Below are 12,981 nucleotides of genomic sequence, written 5' to 3'. Positions count from 1 at the left end.
ATGCGCGACAAAAAATAGTTCTATTCGAATGTTGCAAAGTTAACTGTTTGTTGTTCATAATAAATATCTTTAAGCAAGATTATATTTTCCATATGTTATTATCACTTATGTTATTGTAACCAATATGAATTGACTTGATTTAGATAAACTCGAAATGTAACGCGAATGAATATTAACTGCACTGTTTTCCCTAGGCCGTTTTTGCATAGAGGTATAAGCCCCCCGCCATGCATCACACAGTGCCGCCATGCTCTCCGCTATGCATACTTACATGTATTATAAGCAAAAAAATCTTTTCCCAATTATTTCAGATCCTAACAGTGATAAGTAAATGTAAAGTTGTCGTTATTTCGTTCAATCTTCATAAAAACGTTTGCACCCGCAGAGAGCGTCGCTAACTTCGATCGACATCTTTCTCAGCAAGGGGGAAGTGTTTAACGGTTAAAGAACTGAACTTATGATTGAGATATATTGAAACCGGGATTATAAATCGGTAATAAATGCATAAATAGAGGGTCAATTACGACTTGTTTTAATATAATGTGCCTTCTTCGACGTCACCTCCGCCATTATCGAATGTTGGGGATTTTCCAAGATCTAAAAATAGCACAATGTTCCCTCGATGGAGTTACCTTGGTTGTGCTATGATTGAACTGTTTATTTGTCGTAAAAATATTGGAAACTTGAGACCAAATGTACTCAAATAAGAAAACAATATGCAGTTAAGCTTGATTGCAAGTCATATACGGAAGCGATGTCACATTACTATAACATACTAGAGACATCGTATAGTATGCCTCTGAGAATGACTAGACTGTGTATACATGTCATGTGAAGAGAGTCTGACTGCAAAGTTATAGTGCAGTAAATAATTTTAATTAAATTTGGTGCCAAAACAAGTTTGCTGTAATTGCATAGTTCTGCCTGTTTCTTGCCACCCCCCCCCCCCCCTCCAAAGAGTTAATCTCTGAACAAAGGGAAAAAAAATAAAACAGAAGGTGTTAGAACTGCCTTGTGAATCTATATTTCTTATAAAAGCTTGTGAAGGTCAGCCTTTTAAAAAAGTAGAAAAAACCCCAGAAAAATATGAATTAATATACATTTATGAAATACAAATAAAATGGAATAATACTTAATGGTGTAGATTTCATGAGAATTCATTAATTATAGTACATAACATGCAGTATATTTCATCATTTGGTTATATTCTTTTTACGCGCAGTGATTTTGCGCTGGCTGTGGCGCTGTTACGTCGCACCGTGCATGAACTCTCGCGCAAGTTCATAGTGCGTAGGAATACAAGGTACATTTGTATACTGATATTTGAGAGCATGTTGGTTTTAAGTGTTTTTGTGTCCTATATAGTTGAATGAATTTACAGTTAATGTACTTCAGTCGTTGGATAAAAGAAAGAAACAAATTGTCTCATATTGGAGTTTGAGTCTGACATCATCATTATTATTTTATGCAGTCTATGATTTTCCTAAAAGCAATGGTGGTTTCAACCAATTGATAAAAGAGGCGTCTAGATTTCAATCCTGTCTGTTTCGGTCACTAAGGTTCGACCAATCAACAAATGGGGCATGTTGATATCAGTCCTGTTAGTTTCTATAGATCTATGAATTACATGTAGCTAGTTACTTTCTATAGAGCTATAAATAAACTAAAGTTTCCGTAAGAAATAGAGGGATTCATACTCGATCCATGTAAATATGGTCATATCAAACCCGTAAGCCATTATGGCCCTTCAGGCCTTTGATTTTAAATTTAAAATGAACAATTTCGATTTTTAATTGAAAATGTTAGTGTACGGTAAAATGTATTCCTTCGTTACTGCTTATGATCTCATACATAAACTTCCTGTGTACTGTACCCGACATTTATGTACATGAATCAACTGTCCACATATAAATATCACATACTAAAGAGGACTGCAATAAAACGTATGCATCTATTAAGAAAGTGGGTGTTTGTACTATGAAAAATCATGCCGTTTACAAAGAAACAAAAAAACAATTCGACCTATGCAGGTCATTTTAAACAAAAGGCCAAACAAGAAAAATAACTGTTAACCATTACGTGTGTGCAAAGAAACAATTGGCAAATGTAAATAGTACATGAATATAATAGGCATGCTTCTTTTAGAACTTCGAACTGGTGTTTCTTTGAGGTAAACTATTCTACATGTTACTCTTGTAAATAAAAACATTTAACAATGCTTCTCAAAATGTACTGATTTAAACAAACAAACTTAAATCAAACGAATTGTATGTTAAACAATTATGTATATCATTGACAAATGAACATCTACGAAAATGATTTATTCGTCAGTGAAACATATGGTATTTAAATATCAATTTTTAAGTATAGAACTGTGCACATATAATTTAAATACAAAGCCTAACGTATTAGGATCTTGTATTTTTTCTTCCTTTAATTGTAAAGTCAGTTCATCAATCCGTTCATTCAGTCACATCAGTCCATCCGCTTACAGTCTCATCCATCCATCCATCAATCCATTCATTAATTTATTCATTCGTTCATCTATCTATCCATTATAACAGCATAAACGAAAGAGAGTGCTAAGTTCAAATAAGGTAAATAAGGTTACAAAGCAAATGATGAAGTAATTACAAATCAGATAAGAAAGTTATCTCAGTTACAAACTCCAATAATATGGTTAAATTAAAGTTATAGTTCCAAGCAACAGGCACACCAGATAACAGTCTCTGACGGGGGAAGTTGTTCTACAGTCTGTGATCGTATAGCTTTAAGGTTTCATGACGGCTGGAGAGTATGCTCTTCCTCACTGATGGTGATTTGAGGACTGATTTCTTCTGACCACTTTCGGATATTATATTCGTTTCGTTGTATCGTAGTTTAAAGGTGAATGTCCTAAGTTCGATGGAGAATCAATTATAACCCTGATAGTCCTATCATAGAGTTCCACGGGCTCGATGACCATATCGATACTGATAATATGTACTGCATCAGATGTCCAGTTATGATATCCTCAGCATGGCCTAGATGTCATTAGTTATCACCAGGTGTTGGTACATTATCATCAGGTACCAATCAGACCTGGGTTTACGTTAGGTTTAATCGGGGTTTACTTTAGAACTGCTTTTTGAGTGAAGTGTGCAGATTTTATCTTATCATCCTACTGCCTGTGATTCGTGCCCCTTGTATATTCCAAATACACATGTAGCGTCTGCTTTCAGGATATACTTCTGATCGGGGTTTTACTCTTTGTGTCCACTCTAGGTTTACATAAGGTTTACTCTGGGTCCACTCTAGTAAACCCAAAGTAAACCCAGAAAGTGAACCCAGGGTTTTGTTGGGGTTTACTTTCTGTTAGGTTGAGTCTGATCGGTACTGTAATTAATGTCATTGCAGAAAAAAGTAAAATAGATAAATGAAAATAAACAAGAATAATTATAGCACAATTTGTTACAGCTAATTGTGTTGTACCATCTATTTATCCGTACATCTATCTATCTATCCACCAGTCTCTCCATCTGATTTACTTATCCAAAATCCAGCTTCTTTTGCTGAATGCAATGGGTTTGTTTAAAATGTATCTTGTGTACATTATCATAACCCAGGTATCGAATATAAACAAGAATAGAATTGCAATAGTGTAACAATTTTTTTACAATAGATAATAACCTTTTCAAACTGCATACTTGTATATTGATATGCATATATATATCAGATTGATAGAAACTTTGTGTGGTTCTTTAAAACGATACCAAGTCTCAAGATCCAGAAAGGAAAGATAGCGCTTATGTAATGGTGGTGTTATTCTAGATATGTAAGACAACTTCAAAATAGGGTTCTCATCCGATATATTATTCTTTATCAGCTCTGAAATGTTTAACAATACATGTATCACAATAAGTAAAAATCATAAAAATAAAAAAGAAGATCACACATAATATGTCATTTGCAATGTATAAGATTTAAAACATCTATTTAATGATTTTGCCAAGCACAGTTTACAATCAAGAATTATTTCCCTTATCGCAGTGCTAACTGTTATCTGTAACTCTAAAATAATAAATAATAAGTTAAACATATTAAAACTTGACTTAGGAAATAAGTATCAAATCTGACATTGAAATATGCATACCTATGTGTGACACTTAGCCTTGATCTGCATTGCATGAACCTTTAGATTCATCAGGTATGGTATCTATTTACATACAACAATATTATTAAACCTACATTTTGGTGATCTGGCTGAAAGCAGGTTATATAAATGTTATGAGTATTGCTCAAACACTAAGTTTTTCTCATGATAACTAACATTTAAATATATTTACATTTTACAATATTATCTAATTATTTAGCAAATATAATATGCTTCATTAATAAGCAGTAATAGCATAAAATATAAAACAATTACTTACAGTCTACAGATTTATTTCAGGATCTAACACAAACACATCTGGTCAGTAAGATTGAAAAGGACAAAGCAAAGAGAGGAAGTTTAAAGGACCAATGAAACTGAAAATTCAAAAATAGAATTCATCATGTGATATATAAATAACTAAAAAAAGTTTTACACTGACCATAATTACAATTGTGATGTCATACTATATAAATAACTATATAGATATTTACATTCTGTTAGATTGTACATAAAATTGTTTATAATAACAACTTTAACAGTAAAACCAAAAATTATAATTTATATCTAGAACTCTCAATTTATAATTTTATGATATTGAAATTATGACTTAATTATAATAAAATATCACCTTTTTACAATTACTTCGTCTTTATTCACAGTTTCGTCAGATTTAATGCGATAAGTAGAGACGATGTATTAAACAATCACCCATCACAATAAAGTTCAAAGAAAATGCTATAGCACCGTCCGCTTATCAAGCTAATGGTTTGGGTTACCACGACAGGGTTCATCTTATAAGTATTTGGGCCTTTCTTTGCTGATGGAAAAACAATGATGCAGTAATTATCAGAAACGTGAAGTAAAAAAAACCCAAACGCTAATGGAATCAATGATTGACTAAAAGAGAGTGATATATCTATCCTGGATCGAGGATTTTGAGATGTCCTTAAACTTTAAAGACGGCGGTTTTACACTGAATTCCCCACATACCTTCCAAAATCTTCTTATAAATTTTCTACCAACGATGCTACTTCATTGGTTCAGTTCATGGTCCCTACTTCATGAATCGCATAACTGTTTACATGACTTCCTTAAGATGACGGAGGGTGATATACAGATAAAAGAGCGCTAACGTTCGATATTTACTATAGAATCAGGTCCGTCAAGCAGCATCCTATGTAGATGAGTACATACATGGTACCACTCCCCAAATGTACTTTCGTCAATCTATGTCGAATCTTATTCATGCCCGAATACAATCTCGGCATAATTCAGCAAACAAGCATCTGAGATGAACATAATGGAAAGAGCGTCACTGGCCGGTATTGTCAGCGTCCGATAGGTGCGAGCACTGTTTGTACATAATCGCATGTAGTCTCAATGATTTGGTGATTCTAGCAAATACAAAACATAACAACAGTGAAACCAAAAAGGACAGGATTTCGCATTTGTTGGTGGACGCTGCGGAAGGAGATTATACATACGCACATGATTAAAATACACTGAAAGTACATGGTAAAATAGATTATTAGATGTACCTTCGCTTGCCACGGGTGTGTGATCCACTCCGATCCTTAACCAGAGAATGTATAGGAAAGATGTTTAGAATGCTTATGTCTTATTAATGTCTTATTAATGGTGAAAGACAGAGATAAAAAAAATGATAGCCATGAACAATTGACTGAAAAGACAATGCAAATAAAAACAAATGAATTAGGGTATTGTGTGCATATTGCACCAACATGTATATATACAAGTTATATATACGACGTTGTTACATGTATTTATCGGTCAATTTATTAATTAAAATGTGTTCGTTGTGCACCATTTACAGGTACGTTTCATTTGAAGTTCCTTTGACATGTTCCTTTTCATTGAAAACAATTCAGCAATAATTAGTCAAATACAACTGTTCCCATCCATTCATTTGGTATGATCGATGGGATTTACATTAACATAGAAGGTTATGTGTTTTCCTAAATACAGGACATACCCCCTACGTAAATGTAGTCGTCAACGTAATGTGTTTATATTTAGATAAAACTCTTCATTCGTTACCATTAAATAGTTTATCTAGATGTGAACACATAGAATAATCCTCGTTGGGTATTTAAAGATCAAAATCGCCATCTAAAATTACTTAAATCTTGAGAATTAAAGAAAAGGATTGATGGGAAGTAGAAAGACCATCTTTTAAGAAAATCGAGTTAAAACTACCATGATTATGATTCAACATTTATTGCTGAATCATCAATAACCCTACACTTACAATTTTTCCATAACATGTCTTGCAGAAATTTGTCATGAGTTCATACAAACTGAAAGTAAAATACATGTATTACCCTTATTATTAATCTCTGCTATGACCCCAACATGTTTTTTTTCTACAAGTTTACAATGATCAATTTGTTCAAATTCTCCAAGGCTGTTTTTGTATATATGTTTCTTGTGGTGATTTTCTCCTGTAAATGATCAATATTTAGTACATTATTTTGCTTTAATATTGGTTTAATCAGTAAATATTTTTACAAACTAATACTTTTGTATTAATAGACCACCGACACATTCTGATGTGCAACTTTCAAAATAGCAATAAATTCATAAACCTATTTACATTGGTATACAGCTTTAAGACTTTGATGAAATAAATACATTGAACAAATCTTAGCGACAATAATTAACCTGTTCTACTGCCATGGAGAGAGATATTAGTACATTGTTCGACCAGTAAAATAGACACACCCATCCCGGCCACCAAAGTGGTACTTGTCTATAACACATAGTCGTCATTGGTTACTGAAAATATCTGAATAAAGCAATATCACAAATGAAGTATCATCATACTTAGGGGTGCCCGAAATGATTTATTCAAACATGTTAAAGCTGTGAGATTTACTTTTCCAAGTTTTCTTTTATGATACCAATCATTCTCTGAATACTTTGTATCCCCCCTCCCCTTTTTTTTATATTGTTTTTTTTTTCCGAATGACTGAACACGTTCCTGTCACTAATTGTTTAACGTTGTTTTGATTATATTAACATAGCAGCTGTGAAACAGGCTCACCATAAAAAAAAATATTTTTTTTTCTATTGCAGTGCTGAAGTGGTAACATTTTTAAGATAAGGATGTCACTGCTAGTAACGAAACTGACATTGCGAATATCTGCTGATGCGGATAACATCTTAGAACTGGAGATGTCACTAGAACCTAGGATATCACTGATTGTAACCTATACCGACATAGCGGATATATATGTTGATTGAAGAGGCGAAAAAAGTGAATATTGTATTGCCAGTTTATTTAAGAATGCTAAATGTGGCACCCTCTAGTAGAGAAGAGAAAACACGGAAGTAATAAGAATACATTCTTAAATTGATAGGAAATTTACCAGTGACAACAAAAGCAATAAAAAATTTAAAAAATGACTTCCTTGTTATGGAGCCATGCAGTTAAAACGCCAATACCATGAAATGCCGTTGTGTTGAAATTGGCCACGAGTTTGAACTGAACGCTTTACATCTGCAGCAGCTATAAAGCATATAATAATCAAAGGAAATACTCACTTTTTAACCAATATTTCACTTATTTCAGAATCTTTGATGTGGAAATTCTGCTACTTCTTGCCCATGATCCAGAAGTTAGCGATCAAAAAGTAAAATAATACAACAAAAAGAAATCATTGCACGAGTTTCTGTACAGAATTGCCATCTATCCACATTTAAATAAAATTGTAAAATGAAGTTAATTAACGGTTTTGATGTGGTAAACATATTTTTCTCTTATAATTCAAAAAATGTTTAAGTCGTAATAAATTCATCAGTAATGAAATGGAATATTATTAAATTTAGCAAAAAAATTGAATTATTCTGGCCATGGTTTTCCATCTCTTCATTTCCATATTTACAACTCTTCAAGTCTGTTTTCCAGTTTTTAAAGTGAACGTCAACTGCTAATAGAAAGATATACTTTCAAATTATACACATATCATTTATGAGCAGTTTAAGATAGTGACATAATTGAAAGCAACCACTTATACAGATGGTAAAAAATTAAGATTTTAAATTTAAGATGCTAGAATTAAATGATGTTTCGTCATCTTAAGAGACTTACTTAAAAGGTAAATCCAGGGTTAGTGTTAGGGTTTTTTAAAATATCATTGCATCCATAGCTCATTTTATTTAACTATATCAAAGCTTTTTAAAAATAAATTACTTACCTTATATTCTCACAAATGCATTGAACTGTTCTAAAAAAAGCGCTTGATCAATCTTTAAATCAGCGTTATCTTCTTTCCATACAAGTTTCCGTTGTTTAGTGATTACATGATTGTAATTCACAAGCGCGAACGAATTTACTTGACTTAAATTCTATAATACCTATTGTAATGGCTTTTTATTGTGATAAACAATAAACGTGTTCAACAACAATTTAGTACGATATGAAATGAAATGAGAAGTATGTGATATCTGGTAAGTCTAACACGTCTGATTTCACCCATGGTGTGTTTAATTGTTTTATATTTGTAATTTTAGAAAGAAAATTATGAATAAAATTTAGACAGTTTATTCAAATGAATGCAGTGAATTTCCTTGTGTTTTATGTATATCTATATCTTTCACTATGGGCAGGTATTTGTCATTGAGAGTTATTGCAATGTTTGTGCTCACACACACACACACACACAGATATATATATATATATATATATATATATATATATATATATATATATATATATATATATATATATATATATATATATATATATATAAAAAGCACTAAAAATGGCTAACGACACGAACAATAGAAATTGTCAAATTTTCGGGACAACCAGTCCCTTCTTCAGGACCAAAAAATAAATTACATGAGTACAAAACAAAGAAAACAAAATCTAAAGCTACTACTAAACTACTTAAGAAACTATAAAAAAGAACAGCTACATTATAAACAATTGTTCACATTCTTAAAGAAGGTGTTGCTACTGTCGCCGATCGCTCTAAAGTAATCAATCGACTGCCAACTTCACGCCTGATTAAGTTAATTAGCTAATTAAAATTATGTCCGAATTATCTAATGAAAATTTGAACCCCCGTTGTTAACTCGTACGGCACTTATGATATAGACTCGAATTTAGATTAAAAAGAGATAAAATTTTATCTCTTTTTAATCTAAATTCGAGTCTATATCATAAGTGCCGTACGAGTTAACAACGGGGGTTCAAATTTTCATTAGATAATTCGGACATAATTTTAATTAGCTAATTAACTTAATCAGGCGTGAAGTTGGCAGTCGATTGATTACTTTAGAGCGATCGGCGACAGTAGCAACACCTTCTTTAAGAATGTGAACAATTGTTTATAATGTAGCTGTTCTTTTTTATAGTTTCTTAAGTAGTTTAGTAGTAGCTTTAGATTTTGTTTTCTTTGTTTTGTACTCATGTAATTTATTTTTTGGTCCTGAAGAAGGGACTGGTTGTCCCGAAAATTTGACAATTTCTATTGTTCGTGTCGTTAGCCATTTTTAGTGCTTTTTATATTCAGTTTACTGGCTTAGTATCTATATATTAGATCCGACACTTTAAAGATGCCTAGTGTTGTTGATTCTATTCAGTGCTTTATATATATATATATATATATATATATATATATATATATATATATATATATATATATATATATATATATACCTTAAATTTACTGTTATGAAGAATAAATGACATACATTACAGAAAATATATACATGTATGTATCGAAGATGACAACATAATATTCAGTTTGGGTCAATATTAAACCCACCTCTTCTTAACATAATGATCAGTCTTAATCCATAATTAACCCAGTTACTTCAATATCTACCTTACACCGTCCAGCGGTTTCCATCACATACCTTTAAGATGTACTCCTTATTTAAACATAAACTACCCAGATTTGACAAATTTGCTCTCTGAAGAACAGAGCAAGATATTAAAATCTCATCTGTTTGTTCGATACTATAAAGCCCACACAGTGCAAAAAGACATTATGAGATTACTGCAACAGACAGGGAACCTATTTGAAATACAAAAAATGATAATAGTACTACGTTTGAGAACCTAGACTCTCACCATCCTTTATACTAACGAATTTTTGTGCAATTCACTGACAAAGACAAATCTACTAGTCCCGTGATAGGTCGCACCTACAAAATATTAAGGAACATTTCTTGTCGCACAGATCAAGACAACTGCATTTATTTCATCAGCTGCAAGGTTTTCTCATAATTTTTCCTGCAATTGGTAGCAACATTTACACCTGCACTAAACACTAAAAGAAAACGTTTTATTTCTTAATATCTTAAATCTATTTTCATTTTTTTACGTTATGTTTACGTTTGTCCTCGAGGTTATTCAACTGCTTTTTTCTACAACTGCTCTCCCTAATTCCTTGTTAGAAACGATGATTGTAGCCTTAAATATTAAAACATGTACCTTTTGCCTCAACTGGAAAGGGGGATGCCTAACAGTCGTGGGAATGAAAATTTTGAAAACTTTTGTCTTACCTGAAGCAGATGATAATCCAGGGAACGTACGCGCAGTGGATGTGCTTTTCCCTGGAGTGGATGCACGTGTAGTATACACAATTTTACTTCGAGTAGATATAAGTCCATGAGAAGTGCTTTTACCTCGAGTTGATGCCCGTGTAATAGATATACTTTTACTTCGACTAGGTATAAGTCGAGTAGATGTGCTTTGACTTGGAATTGATGCGCGTGTAGTAAATATACTTTTACTTTTGGTAGATGTAAGTCCGGTTGATGTGCTTTCACATGGTCAAGATGAGCATTTTATTTCTAACATGAATTTTACTCTGAAACGATATACAATGTACGTACAATATACATTACAATGTATAGTGAATGTCAATATGTAAGGGTTTGTTTTGTCACATGATTATTCTTGGAAAGATGTTACAGTAAACCTGTTTATCAACAATAAAGTTTAGGATAAAATTGCTCATCTTTTTACATTTCTCTTTTCATTCTCTCGTAAACAGATATAAACTATGTAATTCACCAAAATTATACTCCATTTTCTGAAAGAGATAAGTTAGTTTGTAAAACGCTTCTTAATAATAAATATAATCTCTTAATTGTTTTACTCATTAGTTTTACAACATATAAATAAAACGCAACCATCAATAGATCTTTGAAAGTCAGGAAGCTTATTAGTAAGGAAATTTATAAAAGGAGTGTGTGATATCATTTGAGAAAAGAAAGACAACTCTGTAAAAGCACATATTTTCGTTGGGTCAAAATTTCGTTGTTTTTAAGGTAGAATAACACATCTGGAAAAAGTCACTCAAATTAACAGGAAAGTTTTGGATAATGAAAGCTAAAATGATAAATAAACTGTACAAATGTTAAATAAGCGAAGAACTTGCAGTTTGGGGATAAAAAATGAATATCTAAAATAATTATTCCAGTAAGTACACCAAAATCCCCTACGGAATTCGAACTTGGGATGTACAGATCACAAGTCCGACAATTTGTCCACTCGGCTATGGAGTAATTTACGTGTTACAGTCCATAAAATTCTTTTAATAACACGAGCAGTCGTTTCGATCAGCGGTCGGCCATTTTATGATTATGTGTTATTCCACCTTAAACCAAATAAAATTTCGTTTGCATTAAATTTCATCATATTGTAATCTCTTTGTACTCATTGAAATTTGGGTTGAACATTTGTCATGCTTTAATTTCGTTGATTTATACTGCCAACGAAAACAACAAAATTAAATCCTCGACGAATATTTCTCAAAAGCCATATGTGTTGCTCTTCTATAAAGGTTTATTAATAATCATTAATATTTGCTATGGAAATCACTCTTAACTGTTATATCAATATTACTTCACAATAAGCAGCATGATGTCATATTTTAATCAGAAACATGTCAATTTCATTTTCTTTTAATTGAATATATCTTCGATTTCTCTGTATTACGTATAATTATGATTGATGACGTCACATGTATGTTTAATAGAAAAGATCAATATCGCAAGACAAATCATCGGAATGCAGTGTAAACAATGTCGAAAAAAGATATTTAATACAGATACCCAAAATTTAGATGAATATCAGTTAGGATGATTATAATCAGGATAATACAGGCATGGGTATTTTGTTTTATCAGCGAGTGTTACTATGTTAGCAGATAGACATTTATATGGCTTGACCGGTCTTTCCTGTACAATGTGTTAAAAAAAGACAAGAGTGTAACACTACCTTGAATGTTATGAAAGTTGAATTTTGCAAATATCAAAAGCACATTACATAAAATTATTGAAAAGTGCTGCTAGAATCATGTGCCTTGTTGTAAAAAAAATCCGTAGGACTTTCAATGAAATTGAAGAAGTTGAGAGGGTTTCCGATAAATAATGTCAATATTTATTATATGCGATTTACGATAGGATTCTAGCAGTAATAGTAATAAACATGAACTAATTGCCGATCGAATTATTGTAGCAAACATACAAATGAACTGTTAATGTTACATTTTTTGATTTTTTGTTAAGGTAAAAAAGTTATCTATTTTTTAACTGTCACGTGATACCATGGCATGGCAGCTTCAAAGATTGACTCGACTCCGAAAAATAGAAAAATAATATCTTGGCGAAAATGTTTACTTGATATTAATATTCAGCACTGTTTTCATAAAAATAAACATTTTTTAAATTGATCATAATATCGACGGTCATTTAACTCTGAGTCGCCTTAAGCAACCCGCGTATGTCTTCAGCGATATATATATATATATATTACACGTGATTTTAATTATCCTGATTGGATGTAAAAGTTTGCATCTCGAGGT

This window comes from Crassostrea angulata, chromosome 5, assembly GCF_025612915.1.
Source record: "Crassostrea angulata isolate pt1a10 chromosome 5, ASM2561291v2, whole genome shotgun sequence".
Lineage (NCBI taxonomy): Eukaryota > Metazoa > Mollusca > Bivalvia > Ostreida > Ostreidae > Magallana > Magallana angulata.
This window is presented reverse-complemented; position numbering follows the sequence as displayed.